The sequence below is a fragment of the Pristiophorus japonicus genome, chromosome 12, assembly GCF_044704955.1.
Source record: "Pristiophorus japonicus isolate sPriJap1 chromosome 12, sPriJap1.hap1, whole genome shotgun sequence".
NCBI lineage: Eukaryota > Metazoa > Chordata > Chondrichthyes > Pristiophoridae > Pristiophorus > Pristiophorus japonicus.
Genome location: NC_091988.1, coordinates 33,635,105 through 33,657,591, shown reverse-complemented (window position 1 = coordinate 33,657,591; position 22,487 = coordinate 33,635,105). Strand labels below are relative to the sequence as shown.

General features: G+C 40.7%; 1 protein-coding gene across 1 annotated transcript in view; it reads right to left on the bottom strand.

The window, feature by feature from the left end:
• LOC139277180 (ERC protein 2) overlaps positions 1-22,487 on the bottom strand; it is a 918,863-nt gene that overhangs the window by 103,574 nt on the left and 792,802 nt on the right. The window lies entirely within an intron of this gene.

The window sequence follows — 22,487 nt, the reverse complement described above, 5'->3', positions numbered from 1 at the left end:
CGGGCTTTTGATTTGTTTCTGGCGTCACGAATCCGGAAACACCCAAGCCCAGGTTTGGGTATTTGCAGATTTCGGAACGTCAGAAAGGCCCAGGGGGTGGGGGGGGGGGGGGATTCCTGCTGAGGATGGTGTCGGGTGGGCCGGCCCCGCCGAGTTATTCAGGTGGGCCCCGCCAAGGAGGCCCCAAGGTAAGGTCAGCGGTGGTGAGGCGAGGCGAGGCGAGGCGAGGCGAGCGCCGGGCAGCGGCAGGACCCCGAGGTCAGCAGGGTCACCGGGTCTGGATTTGGTAAAACATTTTACGGATTCTGGACGACCCTGCCACCGATCGTCCTGGAGTCCGGATTCTGGAACTCCGGATTCTCAACGCTGCACCTGTACTCTGAAAAGGTGAGCGATTTGAGCTACAACATTTTGCCTTAAGTGTCAGATGTAAAAGAGATCACAAACGAAACATAATTGCAAGTTACTGCTTTAACTTTGACAGGCCAAATATGTACATTTTATGACGCTGACTTGACTTTCAAATGCAATGGCAAATTTCAACTAATTAAGCACTACTATTGTAGAGTTAAGACAAGTCAAGTTCCACTTTTAAGCATCCTAGATCAGACAAACAGGTGCTTTGTACAGATCGTTTATATATTATCCCAACAATGAACCCTAAAGACAGTAATATTTCTGTTTCCAACACCTACAATCCTCATGGCCTCCTTGAGGTGGATGGCCAACTGCAGTCTTCAACTGCTCTCCAAGTGATGCAGATTCGCAGCGCGGTGTCACAATATAAATGGAAGCATAGGCACTTTTACATTCAGATTTAGTTAGTTCAGATCACAGAAGGGTAGTGCTAGTTCCCGATGGTGAAATCATAGACCATATTTTTTACATGTCTATGCAGGTAATTCTATCTTCTGGATAAGGGAGCTGGTTTAACAGTTGGTGCACAGATGCTGGAAAACCACCAATTTAATAACACCTCATAATTGCAACCAATCAGTTCCAGCTGAACTCAAACACCATTTGTAAGCAATCTAATAAATATCCCACCCAACCCAGAAAGGTATGTTTAGAGATAATTGGTAATTAAAGTTGTATGATATTATAAACTTGCACTTATACAATGCCTTTAATGTAGAAAAATGTCTGAAAGTGCTGCGCAGAGGTTTAATCAGACAAAAGTGGACACAAAATCAAAGGATATATGAGGAGTGACCAAAAGCTTGGTTAAAGAGGTGGGTTTCAAGGAGGATCTTAAAGAGATGAAGCAGTTTGGGGGGGGGAATTAAAAGAGCTGAAGGCATAGCCACCAATAATATGGTGAAGGGAGGGGGATGCACAAGAGACTGGGGTCATAGGAATGGAGAGTTCTGAGGTGGTTGTACGTCTGGATGAGGTTAAAGGCATATGGAGGGGTGAGCCCATGAAAGGATTTAAACAGATAGGATGAGAATTTTAAATTGGATACATTGGGGGAATCAGAAGCCAATGCAGGTTAGCAAGGTCAGAAATGATGAGGGGGCAGGACGAGGTGCAGGCTAGGAATATAGGCATAGATTTGGATGAGGTGAAGTTTAGAGCATGGAGGATGGGAGGCCAACTAGGAGAGCATTGGAATAGTTGAATCTGGAGGTAACCAAGGCATGGATGAGAGTTTTAACAGCAGGTTATTAATGAGGAAGTAAGCGGCCTTTGTGACTTTGGAAGCTCAGCTCAAGGTCAAATAGGACACCGAAGTAGCAAATGGTCTGGTTCAACCCGAGACAGTGGTGAAAGTGCTGGAATCAATGGCAAGATGGGAAGTTTGTGGCAAGTGGTGCAAACAATGGCTTTCATCTTCTCAATGTTTAACTGGTGCAAAGTGCGACTCATTCAAGTCTAGATGTCAGATAAGCAGCAACAGCACAGAAACAATGGAGGGACAGGAGAGGTGGAGCGGGTCGTTGTCTGTGCACATGTGGATTCTGACACCCTGGAGGAAAAATTTAACTTGGCTTTGCCCATTTATTGAACATAAAATAGGAAGATGCATTTCGAATCATGACCTTCCGTATGCTGGTCGCTAGATTGGAAGCGGGCTCCTTTTCGTTTGAGGGCCTCCTGAAACAGGCCCACTTGCATAAGCAAATTGGGTTCCAAATGCTGGTTGTGGGACCCCAATGCAGAAATTGGGTACAAATGGGCGGATCTAATTGTACCAGGTCTGGAACAGCCTAACCAGCAGTCCTTAAAGGGACCACTGGAGGCCGCTCAAGAAATGGCCACGACATTTTTTACAAATTACATTTCGATGAAGCCGGAGGAGCATTCCTACTCCTCCTGGCTCCACAAAAATACCGCGGGTTGCTGCACAGCTTGGAATGATTCCCCGCCACTTCCGTTCTTCTCGGAGCTGGCCGGAATTCGGCAAATCCTGGCCGGCAATTCCCATCAGCATGCCCGATTACTGCCCGCAGCTCACCGGCTTCATTCAAATGAGATTTGATGCTGAATTTGGCTAGCGGTGCCAGGCCAGCAGATTTGTGAAACAATCACTTTGCCGACTTGCCTCCTGTTTTGGGCACAAGGCAAATTTCTCGGCCACAGTCTTTGGATGTTGTTCCCAAGGGGCAGCATATAGTTGGGGAAGGGGCTCAAGATAGATCCTTGATGGACTCCAAAGATAATGGTCGAGGGTGGGGGGGGAGGGGTTGGAGAAGACAAATCATTGCTGGAGATGTTCTGGATAAGTCCTCCTGAGCTGGACAATAGAGGAGGAGTTGGAGGACGATGGTGTGGTTGATCGTGTTAAAGGTTGCAGAAAGGTCAGAGAAGACAGTCAGATGACATTAGTTTGATAACCTCATCATGTGACATTGAATAACTAGCATCCATTTTGAAAACTCTTAATTATTTCAGGTCTAATCAAGGTAATGGCAGATTATACATCATTTTATTCAGCACAACTATCTCCAACAATGCCCATGTGATTCGAAAAATATTTTTCGATTTTGAAATTATTTAAATATCTTTTTGAAAAATGGGTGTTGGAGATTAGTTGGAATGTGTTCATTTCCCTACATTAATGCAGCGACCACACTTCAAAAGTAATCATTGGCTGTGAAGTGATGTGGGACATCCTGAGGTCACAAAAGGTGCTATATAAATGCAAGTTCTTTTTTTTCCTTATATGCCACAAGCTATTAAAGATATATCTGCATGACTGGAGGAAACAGATCTGAATAATGAGAGTTACTGGAAAGTTCTGTTCCTTGAAGGAAAAATAGTAAGTTTTGATTTTAAAATTGTTTTAGGAAACAATTACTGGGCCTATCTTTAGAGTATGCAGACAAAAATACTATAAATATATTCTGAAGCTGTAATGAGAGCGCGTTCAGGCACGACGCATGTTACAAAATGTCACTTTTCACTGTCCATTTCATCCAGCGAGACAGGTAATTTTGCAAAACTGGCCATGGGTATGGTATGAACAAAATTATAAATGAAGATTACTCAAATTCATGCAACAACACCTAACTTTCGAAGTATACTCTAACTTTAGTGCTCTACCCCCAACAGTTGGCAGTTAAAAGTAATATATAGATGACAGACAATACAAACCCATTTACTTCAGCAAGCAGTTGTGGTACACAATGAATAAGCAAATGCTAGAAGTTGAAATAAAGAAAGCTGCTAATTTGCTGGCCTGGTTAATGGAATAAAGGGGGTCACAACCACCCCCTATCGATTTTATGCTGATTGTGGTGCTTTGGGGACAGTTGATACATAAAAATCTTTATATATATTTAACCTGTGTATGCGTGCATTCATATATATGTATATATAATATATATATACACACACACATGATTTTTTTTTGGAAGGGGTGACTTGAGATTGCACTTTGTATCATCTAATATTTATATGGCAGGGGGATGGGAACCTCTGCAGGGAGACAGAGGGAAGTAAAATGGGGGCAGAAGCAAAAGATAGAAAGGAGAAAAGTAAAAGTGGAGGGCAGAGAAATCCAAGGCAAAGGTCAAAAAGGGCCACGTTACAGCATAACTCTAAAGCGACAGAGTGTTAAAAAGACAAGCTTGAAGGCTAGGTATCTCAATGTAAGGAGTATTCGTAATAAAGTGGACAAATTAACTGCACAGGCAACTATTAATGAATATGATATAATTGGGATTATGGAGACATGGCTCCAGGTTGACCAAGGCTGGGAACTCAACATCCAGGGGTATTCAATATTCAGGAAGGATAGACAGAAAGGAAAAGGTGGAGAGGTAGCGTTTCTGGTTAAAGAGGAAATTAATGCAATAGGAAGGAAGGACATTAGCTTGGATGATATGGAATCTGTCTGGGTAGAGCTGCGGAATACCAAAGGGCAGAAAATGCTAGTGGGAGTTGTGTACAGACCACCAAACAGTAGTAGTGAGGTTGGGGACAGCATCAAACAAGAAATTAGGGATGCGTGCAATAAAGGTACAGCAATTATCATGGACGACTTTAATCTACATATAGATTGGGTTAACCAAACTGGTAGCAATACGATGGAGGAGGATTTCCTGGAGTGTATTAGGGATGGTTTCTTAGACCAATATATCAAGGAACCAACGAGAGAGCTGGCCATCCTAGACTGGGTGTTGTGTAATGAGAGAGGACTAATTAGCAATCTTGTTGTGCGAGGCTCCTTGGGGGAAAGTGACCATAATATGGTACAATTCTTTATTAAGATGGAGAGTGACACAGTTAATTCAGAGACTAGGGTCCTGAACTTAAGGAAAGGTAACTTTGATGGTATGAGAAGTGAATTGGCTGGGATAGACTGTAGTTAGGCAATGGCAGACATTTAAAGATCACATGGATGAACTTCAACAATTGTATATCCCTGTCTGGAGTAAAAAATAAAACGGAGAAAGTGACTCAATCGTGGCTAACAAGGGAAATTAGGGATAGTGTTAAATCCAAGGAAGAGGCATATAAATTGGCCAGAAAAAGCAGCAAACCTGAGGACTGGGAGAAATTTAGAATTCAGCAGAGGAGGACAAAGGGTTTAATTAGGAGGGGGGAAATAGAGTACGAGAGGAAGCTTGCAGGGAACATAAAAACTGACTGCAAAAGCTTCTACAGATATGTGAAGAGAAAAAGGTTAGTGAAGACTAATGTAGGTCCCATGCAGTCAGAATCAGGTGAATTTATGATGGAGAACAAAGAAATGGCAGACCAATTGAACAAATACTTTGGTTCTGTCTTCACTAAGGAAGACACAAATAACCTTCCGGAAATACTAGGGGTCCGAGAGTCTAGCGAGAAGGAGGAACTGAAGCGAATCCTTATTAGTCAGGAAATTGTGTTCGGGAAATTGATGGGATTGAAGGCCGATAAATCGCCAGGGCCTGATGGGCTGCATCCCAGAGTACTTAAGGAAGTGGCCCTAGAAATAATGGATGCATTGGTGATCATTTTCCAACATTCTATTGACTGTGGATCAGTTCCTAATGGACTAGAGGGTAGCTAATGTTACACCACTTTTTAAAAAAGGAAGGAGAGAGAAAACAGGGTATTATAGACCGGTTAGCCTGACATCGGTGGTGGGGAAAATGTTGGAATCAATTATTAAAGGTGAAATAACAGCGCATTTGGAAAGCAGTGACAGGATCGGTCCAAGTCAGCATGGATTTATGAAAGGGAAGTCATGCTTGACAAATCTTCTAGAATTTTTTGAGGCTGTAACTCGTAGAGTGGACAAGGGAGAACCAGTGGATGTGGTGTATTTGGACTTTCAAAAGGCTTTTGACAAGGTCCCACGTAAGAGATTAGTGTGCAAAATTAAAGCACATGGTATTGGGGGTAATGTATTGATGTGGATAGAGAACTGGTTGGCAGACAGGAAGCAGAGAGTTGGAATAAATGGGTCCTTTTCAGAATGGCAGGCAGTGGCTAGTGGGGTGCCGCAGGGTTCAGTGCTGGGACCCCAGCTATTTACAATATACATTAATGATTTAGATGAAGGAATTGAATGTAATATCTCCAAGTTTGCAGATGGGTGGCGGTGTGAGCTGTGAGGAGGACGCTAAGAGGCTGCAGGGTGACTTGGACAGGTTAGGTGAGTGGGCAAATGCATGGCAGATGCAGTATAATGTGGATAAATGTGAGGTTATCCACTTTGGTGGCAAAAACAGGAAGGCAGAATATTATCTGAATGGTGGCAGATTAGGAAAAGGGGAGGTGCAACGAGACCTGGGTGTCATGATACATCAGTCATTGAAAGTTGACAAGCAGGTACAGCAGGCGGTGAAGAAGGCAAATGGCATGTTGGCCTTCATAGCTAGAGGATTTGAGTATAGGAGCAGGGAGGTCTTACTGCTGTTGTACAGGGCCTTGGTGAGGCCTCACCTGGAATATTGTGTTCAGTTTTGGTCTCCCAATCTGAGTAAGGACGTTCCTGCTATTGAGGGAATGCAGCGAAGGTTCACCAGACTGATTCCCAGGATGGTTGGACTGACATATGAGGAGAGACTGGATTGACTGGACTTGTATTCACTGGAGTTTAGAAGAATGAGAGGGGGTCTCATAGAAACATACAAAATTCTGACGGCATTGGACAGGTTAGAGGCAGGAAGAATGTTCCCGATGTTGGGGAAGTCCTGAACCAGGGGTCACAGTCTAAGGATAAGGGGTAAGCCATTTAGGACTGCGATGAGGAGAAACTTCTTCACTCAGAGAGTTGTTAACCTGTGGAATTCTCTACCGCAGAAAGTTGTTGAGGCCAGTTTGTTAAATATATTCAAAAGGGAGTTAGATATGGCCCTTACGGCTAAAAGGAGAGAAAGCAGGAAAGGGGTACTGAGGTTGAATGATCAGTCATGATCATATTGAATGGTGGTGCTGGCTCGAAGGGCCGAATGGCCTGCTCTATGTTTCTATTTTATACACCTTAAATATCAAATATCTCACAGTCGGAATGAAATTCACTTTTAAGTAAATATCATTCCCCTGCATGCTAACTGCTTAGGTGTTTTAGAATATGAATGCCATCTTTCATCAGAAACACCGCACTATATAGAGAAAATCTTGGAGCAGGGGGATAGCGACACAGTAGTCATTTTTGTCTTCATCTCATGGGTGGTAATGTTGATTACCAAGTCAGCTGACATTGTTAATGGTTTGCTCTCTTCAGGTACTGTCCCTTTCAAAACCATCCCCTCCCTAAAAAAGCTATTGTTGATCCCTCGGTCCTTGCAAGCAATGGCCGCATATCCAATCTCCCTTTTCCTCTCCAAAGTCATTGAACACATTGTCATTTCCCAGATCCATGCCTTTGTCTTCAACTACTCCCTGTTTGAATCTCTCCAAGTAGGGTTCTGCCCCTGCCACACCAATGAAATAGCTCTAACTATGACCCTAGTACATTATTCTTTTTCATCCTGCAGGACCTCTCTACAGCATTTGATATGGTTAACACGCCATCCTCCAAAACCTCTCCTCCATTGTCCAGCTCTACAACTGCCTCTCCATTCCTGAGATTCTGGCCTTTGGTGCATTATCCCCTCCTTTCGCACCACCATTGGCACCAGTGCCTTTAGCCCCCAAGGCCCCATGGTCTCAAATTCTCTCCACCTCTCCACTCCATCCTTTAAAAGCCACCTCTTTGACCAAGCCGCTGATGAACCTTCCAAATATCTGTCTTTGGCTCAGCAACCATTTTTCAACTCATACCTCTGTGAAGCACTGTGGGACATTTCTATACATTATAGGTGCTGGGTAAAGGCTCATTGTTTTTCATTTTTTTCCGCTCGGCATCATATTTTCACAACACCTATTTTGTTCCTTCTCATTTTAGCAGCATCACTCATTTCCTTCCTCCTCATGCTTGTGCTGAACCTCTTCGTGCATGCACTGTTCTTTTTTCCTCCTCTGACTGAGCTGACTCAAATTTCTGTCCCCATGGGGGCGATTTATACCCTACTCGTTCAGCAAAAACCTGGCAGCTAGGCAGTTAAAATTGCCCTGGCTCTTACCCCATCTGAAAGCCGCCATGATTGCAACATCTGCAATTTTAACCTGCTCTCCTGAGCAGCCAACAGGATCCTTCTTTACATATGCTTGTTGTGGCCCATTAGTATCATTGAAACCCGACTGTAATTTTAATTCAGGCCTGAGCCCACCTGGAGTCGGAGTCCATGTTTCTGAACAGTGGTCTCATTTTTGTTGGTGTTTGCTTCTGGTAATTTACTTTACTTTGAACAGACTATTTTAGGTCTTCAGTTGAAATTTATCCCATACAAATGCAAATCATTACAAGTTGGGCACTCTTCCAGTACTCTTTGTTCATGCCGAATTCAAAACGTAACATCCATTGGCAGACTCATACCCCTCGTATGATCCAAAACGTCTAAAGTTATGCATGAAGTGAATGGGTTTGCATATCATAGGATTGACCATTAGCCGTTTAATGAGTGATATCACAACAATGTTCCATGTAGGTTGCCCACAACACACTCCTGCCCTCTTCAATAGATGGGACAAAATGAAACAATAGCATTTACTTTCTTTTTCAGAGTCTTTAAATTGAGGTTGTATATACAGCGAGCATGCCATTTTCCCCCACAAAGTTCTAGTTCACCACTGTGACATCAAAATATAGTTGGACTGAGTGAATTTATGGACCAAGTTTTACCGTTGAGATAAGGTTCCCATTTCCTTTGATGTGAAGCCCAGGTTCTTTGAGATAAACACTTTCTCCAGATTAAAGCAGGCTTTTCCTGTCACAGGTGTTAATTTTGAGACAACAACCATAACCCCAACAGGATACTTATAGTCAGCCCTTACAGATAATGGCTGTCTCTCTACTCGCAGTGACATCATTGAATATGCTATATAAGATTTTAGTTGAACAATGTCAACCTGGTGGGGGTCAGAATACAGGGCATACTATCAACAGAGGCAGGCTTTCCTCTTTGAATCAGAATGTCTCTTCTAGTCAACAGTTGACAATTACGTACAGCCAGGGTCTTGTGTCAAGATAAAGGAAGATAAAGGAAATTCTTACATCAACAGCATACGTAACTCCATTAAAAATCCCAGTGTGTTCGCCCAGCTACAATTTCACATAACAGAAATATTTTATAACATGACACAGAAATGAACCCATGTCCATCACACTTCTCTTATCCAAAGAAAGATCAAATGCAAAGGTTAAAAATACTGTATTTATATGCACCTGACAAAATACATGGTTCTGTTCTTCAAACTGCACCAATAGTTTTGTGACAACCCATTATCAAAGGCTTGACTCACATTCTAAGCAAAGAATTTTTTTTTAGAAAAAGTAGAAATTGCAGAACAGCTGAATTTAATTAAAGGTCAAGGATACAAAGGTTCTTCAAACATGTGATTAATTCTGATAAAGAGAGTCACTGTAAACAGCAGACAGTGTGGATACACTAAATAAATCCCGTCAAGTACTGGCTTGCCATATATTCTTTAAATCAACTTATTAAGTTTGCTTTTTACATTTCTACTGTGTTGTGTGAATCATGACTGAATAGTATATTTTATTGATTCATTTTTTTCAAGCTGTTGTGTTTACTTAGAAGTAGCTGAGGGCCTTGTTTGAAGTTAAACCGGCCTGAAAATGCAAGCCCTCCAGGATATTGTTGCTCAGGTGATTGATTCCAGTTCTGGAAGGACTACAGGCCAAGGATTGTGCAATGTTTTCTTCTCATTAACAGATATTCTTCCAACACCATCATCACAGGCTAGAATGCTGTGCAATCACTGTCCGGCAACAGGAGGATACTTTGACCAGTGGGAGCATTGTGCTTTAGCTGCTTTTAATGATATATCATAAAATGACTGGAAAGTGTGAAAACTAATGTGTTGCATTCACAGGACAAAGCAACTGACAATGTAAGAAATGGTTTATGCCTAGCGTAACCCTACCTTGTCTGTACACTCATGATGAAGTATGTGCACATTATCACACATTTACTTCACAATCTATCACAATAATCTCTTTAACCCTGTGCACTCAATATTTTCAACAGTATTTCAAACTTAAGTCTCAGTTTGGGGGAAAGGGGAGACTGATGACAGCAACTGGTTAAAATCAACATTAGCAGCTCAGTTCAATTTGTTCTTAAGTCTAGAATATATAGAGAGTCTGAAAAATTCAAAACATGAAACCTGCCTTTTAGGTTTACACAGCAAAGCAAAATTATTTTAATCCATTCTAATTTGATTGACTGCTCCATAAAGTAGACTCAAAAGAATTGTTCATGGGTTAAGATTCACTACACACATTTAATCCATGGGTTTATCAGCTTTTATTCAGGTACGCATACTTAAAGGAGCAGTATTTGTAACTATATATCACTTTTATCCAAACCCGTCACTTTCACATGGGGGCAACACTTGATGTTCGGGCCTTTTTCACCAGATTAGGAAGGCAGCTGAAAGATCAACCTAACCTAGGATCAACTACTTCTTCATAGTTCAAAGGCAATGGCCCCAGCAATGGTTAAACCGTAGGCTTTGCTTTGAAGACATGCCCTCAGGTTCATTAAACATATTTTGGTTAGTTCTTGCGATCTTTATGTTAGAAAAATGTCATTTGACTTTTGAAGTGTTGTACTAGTTATGATAGGTCTGCTTTACGTTTATGTTAACCCTCTCATGGCTACAAACATTGAACAACATGCCTCTGGGACAGTATAATCTGCTGTTGCTATTCCCATTATGTGATTTCTCTGTGCTCAATAAAATGTTACATAACAGCAACCAGAAATCCCCACTGTAATAAAACCTTTTAAATAAACATAAACACAAAAATAAACAATGTTTTTCCTGATTTTAGGTAAAAGCGGGCAGAGATCAATAACACCAGATCTGAGTCCCTTTTAACTTGCCCTGGGATTTCCAGAAGTTCTCCCGAAGGGTGAGACCAGTGCCTGCAATAAGCACACATAAAATACATGTAAATGAGGTGGGAGAGGGCATTTTCTGCCTCCCGTCTCAATTTCCTGTCATTGAGTCCTAGGTGCACCCCAAGAAGCTGGTGGTGTGCGTTATGCTGGGATCGCTCTCAGTGTGGAGCATGTAAGGAAGTCTGCCATCAAGGTGCAAAGGACTCTAAAGGTAGGCTCAATGTGTTTTTTTTAAACAATGACCCACTAGTGCCTTGAGTCTTGGGCCTTTCTGGCTGCTGTTCTCTAGGGCGAACAGCCAGGACCTCTTAGGCCAATCACTTTCTGTCCCTGTTTCCAGGTACAATGCCCTGGTAGGAGGCTGGCCTGTGACCGAGCCATATAAATGACCCAGCCACCAAATTCAGGTGCAGCTTAGGCTTGACTGGTACAGCACACTTAGCATGAGCTACTTGCCTGTCCACGCTGAAGCAGAGGGGTCAAGAACTCGGCTCCAAAATCTCTTGTACATATTTGAAGGTAATTTTTCCCACTTATTTTCTTACAATGAATGATTAATATTTCCTTATTTCAGAGATACATAGCTTACTTAGCAAATGTAATACTTCAAAGATTTAAATTGATCCAAGGGATTTATAATCCTAAATATACTGAAATTTCCTCAAGAGTACCACTCAATATTTTGACAACTCATTTATTAGCTCCTGTAATGATTTTCTCAGAGATAAGTTTGAAAGTACCAGTCAGCTGATATTTAAAATACATTTTCTTAATAAAACATCTGCTGAGGAACTTGACCTTTATATATATGAAGACCGAGATAAGCAAAGGAAATTAACAGTATCAAAGGGGTAACCCCTTAAAAAGCTAACTGTAATTAAAAGTGATACAATATAAGTAATTCTGACATGGATTTCTCTGGTGGAAGACAAAGCTCTGTAATAGGAATCTTAGATCCTTATCTTAGTGCAAAGTCTGTCATCGCAAAGCCAAGCTTCTATCCAGACTAGTGAGTAAATACCAAACTGATTAAAAAGGCATAGAGAAACTGATCTCCTTCCTGTCACCTAGCTCTAACAAATTTCACAAAAGATTGAAGCAGACTGCCTATTGTAAACAAAATGGAGAAGGTCGAAAATGGCAGTTTTCCCTTAGGTATAGCTCAACTTTTTGATCGCTCTGCTCTAATAGTTATCAGTTTTTTTTCTACAGTTATAGATTTTCCTCAGGAATACTGCAATCCTCTAAATAGGCATCTTTATCAAAAGGCTTAAAAGAATTAAATATTCTAGACAACTTATTGTACTTAACATCCAAGTATCCACTTTGCAGACTGGCATACAAAGAAAAAAAACATTTCTGACCATAATTACAAATGCCATGTTATTTTTTTAAACAATATTCTTATTCTTTTGGCAAAACAAAATATATTAGAAAACAATACTGCAATAGTTATAATTTTATTGTCTCAAATAACTATCAAAGAGGCAAACAGTTTTTAGACCCAGTTCAAATTTGTCAAATGATTTTTGATTTGTACCTGTTGTAAAGTTAGTGTCAAATCAAGTTGCCATATCTCAACTGAAGATTGGCCTATACTTCAGGTGTCTTTTCATAAACTGCAAGCTAATTTCAAACCTTGAACATTTCAAACAAGGAATGGTCACAATAAGGTGATTTTATGTCCTTTAGACATTATATTAGATGCATTAGAACAATGAAACATTTCTAAAAGTGTGGAAAGTAACATATTCAAGTTTTAAACTGTTCAATTACAAAATGGCCATAGAGTGGGACCATTTAAGCTTTAGGCTACTGAAAACCTGGAAATCAATTTGAACCCAGAATAAAAATCCATCTGTAGGAGCAAAACAGACAAGGCAATACATTTTTAGAAGAATCTGGATTCAAATAGTATTCTCTTGTTTTTGCTTTATTAACTTTAGAAGGAACTGGCTGTAATGAATGGTCCAATAGACAATTACCCTGCGATTTTACATGGAATCATAGAATGATACAGCACAGAATGAGGCCATTCAGCTCATCGTGTCTATGCCGGCTCTTTGGTAGAGCTATCTAATGAATCTCATTCCCCTGCTCTTTCCCAATAGCCCTGTAATTTTTTTGCCTTCAAGTACTTATGCAATTCTCTTTTGAATGTTACTATCCAATCTGCTTCCCCCACCCTTTCAGGCAGTACATTCCAGTTCACAACAACTTGCTGTGTAAAAAAAAACTTTTCCTCATGTTACCTTTGATTCTTTTCGCAATCACCGTAAATCTGTGTCCTCTGGTTACCGACCCTTCCGCCATTTGAAACAGTTTCTCTATCAAAATGATTCGTGATTTTGAACACCTCTCTCAAATCTCCTTTTAACCATTGTTGCTCATAATGTATGGATTTTTCTTTCCATACTGAGGATTCTCCTCCATTTCAAAGTGATTGTCCTTTTCTTAATATTGTAAAGCATGTTTACCATAAGATCCAATATATACAAGTTCCACTTTCACGTAGTTTTTATGGTTTACAAACCTGGGGTAGGAATTTATATGCCAGATTATCCAGACATTTTGTCATCTGGTTGGCCTGCATAACTTGAGATTTAACCAATGTACTAAAATGTTGCGCTAATTCTAGACATTTCTGTCCACTGGCTTCAATTTTCATGAAACAGAATAAAATATACCAGACACAAATATCTCAAACTATTAACTAGCTGTGAATGTAAGCCCTTACACATGGACAGCATATCACATTTACAAAGCAAAGATCTTAGAATAACTATTGCATACGTGTCTGCAACATTCCCTTAACCTTTACAAAACATTCCTGCCCCTTTTGCAAAACATCCCTTGATGTTGAGTAAAAAGATGTCAGACAGAAAGCATCTGTCCATTTGCTAAGCTGAGTGAATGAGGACAGGCAAACTTTCCAAGACACCCATGAAATTAAATAGGATCAGCCTAAATTACTGGCTGCTGATCACTGCTGAAACCAAGGATCACCCACTAACCAGACCACTCAAAGTCGAAAATAATCACAAGCATCGACCACTAACCAGACCACTCAAAGTCTAAAATAATCACAAGCTGTCATGCATGATAAACAACTTAATTTAAGACGGTTTTAGGCACACTGCCTGACTATGGCCAACAAGCTAAATAACCCAGGCCACTGTGGCAGAAACAAACTATTTTGTATATATTCAAATATACCGGAAATATACAGTAGTTTGAAAATTTAAATATTAATCGTTTAAAATCCAAAAAGCTAATTTTTCAGTTACATCTTTTTAGTCTTCATTTCTGAAGATAGCAAGCATTTAAAAAAATATACATTTATATTACAATACTCTATAGGTTCCAGTTGAAACATTTGTTCTATAGCTTCTGGATCCTTTGTGCATAGTATAACTGTAAAAACCACCGCAATTGAATTGATTCTAGTGTATCATAATAATGAGTTAGTGAAATATTAGTACATAGTCAGGAAAATCTTGTTCTCAGCTTTTCTAACAGTTGTCATCATTACATTAGTACTTTATATGTCTATTGGGTATATTAATGACATTGTCAAATAGACAGGTTATCTATGGTACCCCTGCTCCCTCACTGGTGCATCACCATTCCTTTTAATGCTGTCTACCCTGTGAACATGATGTCAAACGGCCAGACATCCAGACACTTCACAAAAAACCCTAAGATGACACCAATGTTTGATAAAAGCAGCTGAACACCAAAACCTTTGAAGTCAATCTGCAAATCCAATCCACTCATTTAGCTCGCAGACAATTCAAAGCTGAATTACAGCATTGCTGGAGACACACTGTAGACAATCTTGTTGAACGGTGAATCCTCTTCATCTGGTAAATATATACACAGCATTTGCTATCAAGCAGGTGTCAGCATTATGGTTTTTCCTTCCCAATGTTTAGAAATAAAGGCTTGTGGCATATGAAACGTAATCATCCGAGTTAGATTTAAATGGGATCCTTCAGAATGTGAAAAGCTACCAGGCAAATCTACACATTTAGCAGATTTACATAGATATCTATCATTTTTTATGATGTGAAAAGGAGGGGCTTTTAAAAAAAACGAGTAGTGTTACTTTCACTCTTCATCTATATTCTAACCTGAACGTAAAATAAAATGTTTGTTTCACTCCTATTCGTGAAGAAAAATTACAAACCTATTGCTCCTTTAAAATATATTGCTTATAAATGCTGACCAAAGTAAGTTTGAATCCAACATAAAACTCAGCATAAGTTTGTTTCTTTGTAATCCTAATACATTATAACAGTGGATCAGCACTTTACAAACATCAGACATTTGAACTGTGCATTCTGGGTAAACCTCAAAGCAAAAAGAACAATGGAGAAGCCATTTAAACGCAGTGCAAGAAATCTGAACCACGTGGAACGAAGGAAAATTATAATTACTGATTGTGCAGACATCTCTACAATCATCAGTGACCTTACAGGAGGCGTGGATGATTTTTACGTTTTGATACTGCAATTGCCTCAACTAATTCTGGGCCAAGTGCAGACATTTGTGAGCATGAGTTTGGGAAGCTGACTAGAAAATGGTTAAATAAACAAGCAAAAGGAAAAGAGGGTAGTGGTGAGTTAGTGGCTGAATTCAAAGAGAGGGATGGGGCGTGGCCAGGATTCAGCACAAGCTGCGGCAGGTCAGAAGATACCTTGCTTGATCTGACAAGCATCTGCTGTTTATTCTAGATCAGAAACTTTTATAAAACAAAATTCTAGAGTCAGCCTGCTCAACTTCAAAGGTATACTAATGCGAAGTGAATTTCCTGGATGTTTCCCCTGCTCTGCCATCGTTACTTCACTGGAAATGCATCAGAAACCCCATGTACGCAGGCATATGGAGTATCTGTCTCTCTTCCAGTGAAGTCATGTAGTGAAACAGGAGAACCTCTGAGGAAATTCATCCCCATTGTTTTTAAATTTCAATGTAAACATGTCTATATGTAACACTGAGGCCCTGAAATTCCATGGTGGTAATGTTGAAGGGTGTGCAAGGATCCACCTCCTGGTGCCCTCCAACACTGACCCCACCAGAGCTTTCGGGTCAGGGGAGGGCACTTCACTTATATGGGGCTGATGGATGCAAATACCACTTGGGAAACAACTTTGACACGCACTGCCACTTACGTCAGGAAACTGGAACAGCCGCCTACCTATGGTTGAGGGTAAGCTACCTGGGTTTGCCACTGCTTTTTTTTTTAAATTCGTAGCCAATCGTTCCAATTCTTTGTCAAATCACAAACGCCAGAGGTCACCTTGCACATGCCAAGGATCACTCTGCGCCAATGCTCTTAGCCAAAAGGCCTAGAGCCACTGCACCGTTCCTGGAAGTACTGCAATACCAGGTTCGTGCCATGGAGGTGGATGGGTCAGGTCCCCCACACACCTCCGTGGAGGTGGATGGGTCAAACCTCCCCACCCACCTCGCCCTGCTTTCATCCAGGAAGTAATTATCTTCAGGGGTCCTGCCTCTGGTCTGTAATTTGCCTTCTAAGAGGAGGTGAATGTTCTGCCCCTTACAAGTCGATATGGCAACTGAATGAAACAGTGGCGACCCGACAGAACTGGGTCCTCATTGTTTCCTTTGGGGGCTCTGCTTAAAAAAAAAATGGTTGGCGACAGATTAGAACCCATGTGATATTTGAGGCCTGTGCTCAAGTTCCTGTACAGCGTTTGCATAAATGTTCCAGATGAATCTTTTACAGCTGCATTTGCTTTCACCTTATTTCATCTGCAGGACAAAAGTGTGATGAACATAACAAGCAACAATAATTAATTTAAGCCTTTTTTCAAAACAAATCTTTAACTGGTCTTGTTTAAACAAACTACATTCCCTTTTAAGACTATTATCTGAGCAAGGCAAATGTTTCACAATTTCTTAGAACCGTTGTTCATCAATCTTAAAGATAGGATTACCCAAGAGCACCATTACTAAAAAAAATTGTTTCAGCAACTGGATGGCAAACAGTGGAGCCAATAATGTAACAGCAGCACTGCTTTATTATTGGGCACCTAAAGGGAAGGTCGGACATTTTTTGATCAGCACGGCCTTGCATTCTTCTCCTTTTCTTTCTTAATCTCCAAAGGCCAATTGTTGAATGGACAATTGGGGCCAAGAGGAAAGAGAAGTGCTTAAAGGGCAACCAGCAGTCCTTCTACAACGGCAGGTGCCTGAAATCCCACCCCTGCGATCTTGCTGCTCTCCTAGTGCATCATTATGTGCTGGGTGCCAGCAAAATAGGCTGATTAGTTAAGCGCATGTTATAGAGCAAGGTCAGCACAGAGCATCTGATGAGCAGAGGTTTTGGCACCACTGCACTGGGACCATATTATTAGCCCAATGTGTCAGAACATGTGAATGTTTCTTTTCTAAGTTAAAAGACTAGAATTAACTGTTAGACTGCAGGGAAGGCCAGTCACGTAAAGAAATGTTTCCAGTTTACATACTGTGATACTGAAACAAACACTGACGCTCTGGGAATAAAGCTCCTCCAATGTAAGGAGCAGCTTGCTTACTGGAATGTGAACCATAAATCACAAAAATAAACATACAAAAGTTAAAAAAAATGATTTCAAACATTCAGCTTCTGCTTGCCTAAATTTCCCTTGTTCCAATCCTACATTACAACAGTGACTACTCTACAAAAGTACTTAATTGGCTGTAAAGCGCATTGTGACGTCTGGTGGTCGTGAAATGCGCTATATAAATCCAAGTCTTTCTTTCTTTCCCTTATTATTTTTAATTTTTTCCCCCAACGTAACCTAAACAAATCTCTCCATTGCAACCTTCTCTCTCTCGTTAAAATATGCTAAACAAATGCAACCAATGCAACAATCATAGACATAGAAGTTGCAACGGTGAAGAGTGCTGTGAAGGAAGAGGGAATCACAGTCATATAGAATGTCATTTGTGACTTTGATAAGAGTCATTTCAGTGCTGTGGCAGGGTCAAATACTTGATTGGAGAGGTTCAAACATGAAGTTTCAGGAAAGATGGGACTGGATTTGGGAAGGTGACAACACGTTCAGGGACTCGAGTGGAAAGGCAGCTTGGCGATGATATGGTAGTTTATTATATAACCAGAATAATTGCAGAGGATTTGCTGTTGAGACATTATGGTGGCAGAAAATAAAATTTGGCAGAGAATAGAATTGTTCTGATTTCATGTGTAGTGCAGTAGGAACTTTGCAGTCCACCTTGAATTTTACTGTTCAAATATTGGCAACATAAACTGGAACATAATCCAAGTGATTTTAAAATGGAAGATGAGATCTACATGATTCACTTGGAATCTATTTAAAATATGTACAAGCAGTCTTTAGAAAGAACCATCCATAGCCACTTAATCCATTAATATGAGGAATTGTCATTTCAGCTCAGGATCGTAAGCTTAAACCATCCCTGTAAATTGTTACTGAAGCAAGACTAATCAAATCTTTCAACATTTCAAATGGCAAGCTTTGCTTTTCAGTAACGAAACTAAGGGGTGAAATTGGCCTGCTGTGCGCCTCCGGGGGGGTGCTAACGGGGCGCAAATGTGTTTACATCTGGGGGATGGGGCTGCTGCCAGTTCCTGTGAAAACTGTGCCCCATGACGGCCCCCTTTTTGCCCTGCGGCAAAAGTTGGGCAGCACCCCGTGAGGCCACCGCAGGCAATGTCAGCGCCAGCCTTGCGGGTTGCGAACCGGGCCGCACTCTGCTCGCGGGGCGAAATTTAAAGGAGATGTGCGCGGCGGCATTCTTTATTTTCGACCGACTTACCAGTCCGACCTCCATGAGTTTTTCTGCGGGATCTGTGCTGCGATGGTGCAGCCCGGCACTCCGTTTCGGTGCTGGGCTGCGGCCATAGCACCCCGCATCCCTGGTGGCCTAGTGGAGGCTTCTCAAACCCATGCAGAGCTCGCAGCGCGCCCTCCCCCTTAACGGAAGGAGAGGGCCCTGTGATCGCCTCAGTACTATGTGAAGAGGTCGCCTAGCGCTCCGATCTTCACCCGATGAGCGCCCCAGACCTGCCCCCAACAGGAAGTGGTGCGCCCAACGCTGCGCTCCACTTCCTCTCGGGGGCAGTAACCAGAATTTAGGTCACGGAGCGGGACCTCCACGCCAGACACAGGAAGTCCCGCTTCGCAAAGGTTACCACCCCCAAATGGGGCGATACACAATTTCGCCCCTAAATCTGTTCTAATTTCTGCAGACACCTGAAAGATTGCTGAAATTGTTTCACTGGTGTGATTAAGCTGCCAACTCAGTACCGTGAAATCAAAAAACATGTTTTGCTGAAGCAAGCATCATTTAACAGTTTGAAATCAGAGTTCAAGAGTGCATGCGGAAGCCTAGAAATGCTCTTTTATGCAATAGATAAAACATGGTATTGCAAAGGTGTGCCACTTGTGATCCATCACAAGAAAAATACCTGAAAAATAGGTTGTCAGTAATACAAGGCACCGTATCAGATTTCTAAAGGTGATACTGCATTTACCAATGTGTATTTCTTTGCTGGTATTATTTTTATTGTCCAGTGGTGAGAATCTCACTTTAATAATGAAAGCTCATTTCATTACTCTACAAAAAAAATTATCTTGTTCCAACCACAAATATATTTCATTTATATTTCTTTATTAAAATTTGTTATGACTTTTCCCATCCTTTCCACAATCCTTCATCTTCTGTTGCTACTTTTTGTTTAAATTATTTATTTTGTACTCATGTTGGCCTTTCCAGCAGACTTTCCTGAATTTTTACTGGTATCTTGGTCTTTCTACCCTCTTGAGATCTTTCTTTTATCTACTTACACTCTTCACTTTCCTTGCAAGGCTGCGTTCCTGGTTTGACTTAAACAATCCCATGACCAAGAACGATGATTACGACTTTTACACTGCTTAAGTTGAGCTAAGGCCTGCGACGTGTCCTTTCCTGTCTTGCTCCACCTAACAATCTATTTCTAAAATAGACCCAAACATGTATAAAAAGAATATTTTTAAACTAATTATCAAATAGTTGTATGACATGAAGGAGATATTTGGACTCTCTTGATGGTGTGGGTGTATGTACACCTGATGATCAAAAAGGCCAATAGAATTCTGGCCTCTATCTCAAGGGAATAGGAATCGCAGATTCACCAGAATAACTAAAGGATTATATTATGTGGATTATGAGAACAGGTTGCATAAACCTGGCTTGTATTCCCTTGAGTTTAGAAGATCGCGGACTGATCCAATTGATGTCTTTCATATGAAAACGGGATTCACATAGGGTAAGCCATAAAGAAACTATTTCCTCTGGTAGGGGAATCCAGAACAAGGGGGTATGATCTTAAAATTAGAGCTAGGCCATTTAGGGGTGAAATCAGGCATCACACTTTCACACAAAGGTAGTTGAAATCTGGAACTCTCTCCCCCAAAAGGCCATGGATTCTGGATCAATTGAAATTTTCAAGACTGTGATCAACAGATTTTTGTTAGATAAGGGTATCAAGGGTTATGGAGCAAAAGTGGGTAAAATGGAGGTATAGATCAGCCAAGATCTAACTGAATGGCGGAACATGCTTTAAGGGCTGAATGGACTATTCCTGTTTCTATGTTCTTATGACAAGACTGTGATGTGCATATGGTTGAATAGCTTGCTGACAAATACAGTCAAGGGTAACACACGAACAATAACCAGTTGGGTGAGATACTGCACAGCAATTAGATGCACATGAAATTACTATCCAACAAGGAGTCAATACCTAAAGTGAGAAGACATAAAGGGAGAACATTGGAGAGAAAAATGTACAATTCAGCAGTTTAGTGAAAAAATAACCCAGGGAGTAAACTAGTCTGTGCGATTTACTGGTTTCTCAGAAGTGTGGATTTTGCAGCTTGACATGACTTATGATTTGATAAAACACTACGGGTAAGGGGGACCTTGGGACGTGCCAAAGCGTTTTACAGCCAATGAAGTAATTTTAAAGTGTAGTTACTGTTGTAATGTAGGAATGTAGGCAAGTGTTACCTAGGCAACTGTTTTATCAACTGGAGCTAGTGCAAACTTGTACATTCTTTTTGTGGTTTCGTAAGCTTTGCTTATGGTAGTCAGATATTGATTCTCAAAGTGCAGACTTATCTAAAGACCATCAACTGTTCATACTTCTGCACATTGTATCAGAATGGACCCCTGCCTGTTAGCGAAGATGAGTATCTGTGAGACAACAAAAAGACCACATTTCTATTATGTGCTATAGAAAGATGCTCACTCTGAATATTTGCAAAATTACAGCCTTTCACAGAATACAGGATAGCCAATGAATCAAAGAACTATTGGACAGCATCTAAAAAATGTAAACTGAATTATTTGAGAATTAATCTAGTGGTGAATATGGTTTTACATGTGCAGATTTGGATGAACTTTGCATTAAAGAAAAGTACATAAAGCTATGCAGCCAAAAATCACGTTTGGTGACAGGATAGTTATAACCCAACAAAAAGAGAAAAATTATAAAAAGGCCCTATCGTGTAAAGTAACAAGTTGTTCCCTCATTTTTACACATTGCTTTGAAGAGGTTCTTGCCAGGCGAGAGAAAACAGAATATTTCACTAGATTATGTATCTAGTAGGGCTATAATTAAAATATTGGATCAGGATTAGTTTCTGCATTCATTAATTGCAGCTAAGTGTACAATGCCAAGCTCTACTTAATGGAAGCTAAGACTTCAATGACAATCGGGTACATTAGAATCCTGTATATATAAACAGGTGTCTTCATAGTACATTTCAAAAAGTAATGGTTACAGCCCAAAAGCAATTAGCCAGTAACTGTACATCATAGTACATCATGGGAAGCTTTCAAAACCAATCATTCATTCAGAAGTCCAGGAGCTGTAGACCATTGGAATTTGACGGCTGAATCATCTCTGTAAAAAGTTGCACGTAAAATAGGTGACAAATCAAGGCTGGATGGTACAGCAGGACTATCTGCTCTGCATGAAAATGTATCCCCGAGTTCCGAGACTTGTTTTCACATTCATACCATTATGTTCCAACTGTAACTGTTCAGACAAAATCAAATCAATGTTGGCATTCTGCTCATCTTGGTGTTCCAGCTGGTTACCATGAGGCCAGCAATGTTGGAGTATCATTTTCATGGATGAATCTCTCAAAAGTCAGTACAGTACCAATATACAGAACATAATGATTCAAAGAAATGTTGACTCTTCTGGATTGTGTATGAAGTTTTCAGAGTACATAGAAATTTAATATAAGAAACATTATTTTAACTAATTCAGTTACCTTGAAGCAGTGGTCATGTTTATTTTTCAGCAGCATGTTGTTCTTTTATTAAAGCTGTTGGTCATATTTTTTTTTTTTGAAGTGTTTCATAAGCTTTTCTACATTTTGCAGGTTGCCACATATGTTGCCTCAAAAGTGCATGGCCAAGGGTAGACCTGACTGGGGGTGGAATTGGTGCACAGACTTCATTTGTAATTAAATAATGTTTACTCCAGTTTGTTTTTTTGAGGCATGGGGGCATGGTACTGAAGTATGCAGTAAC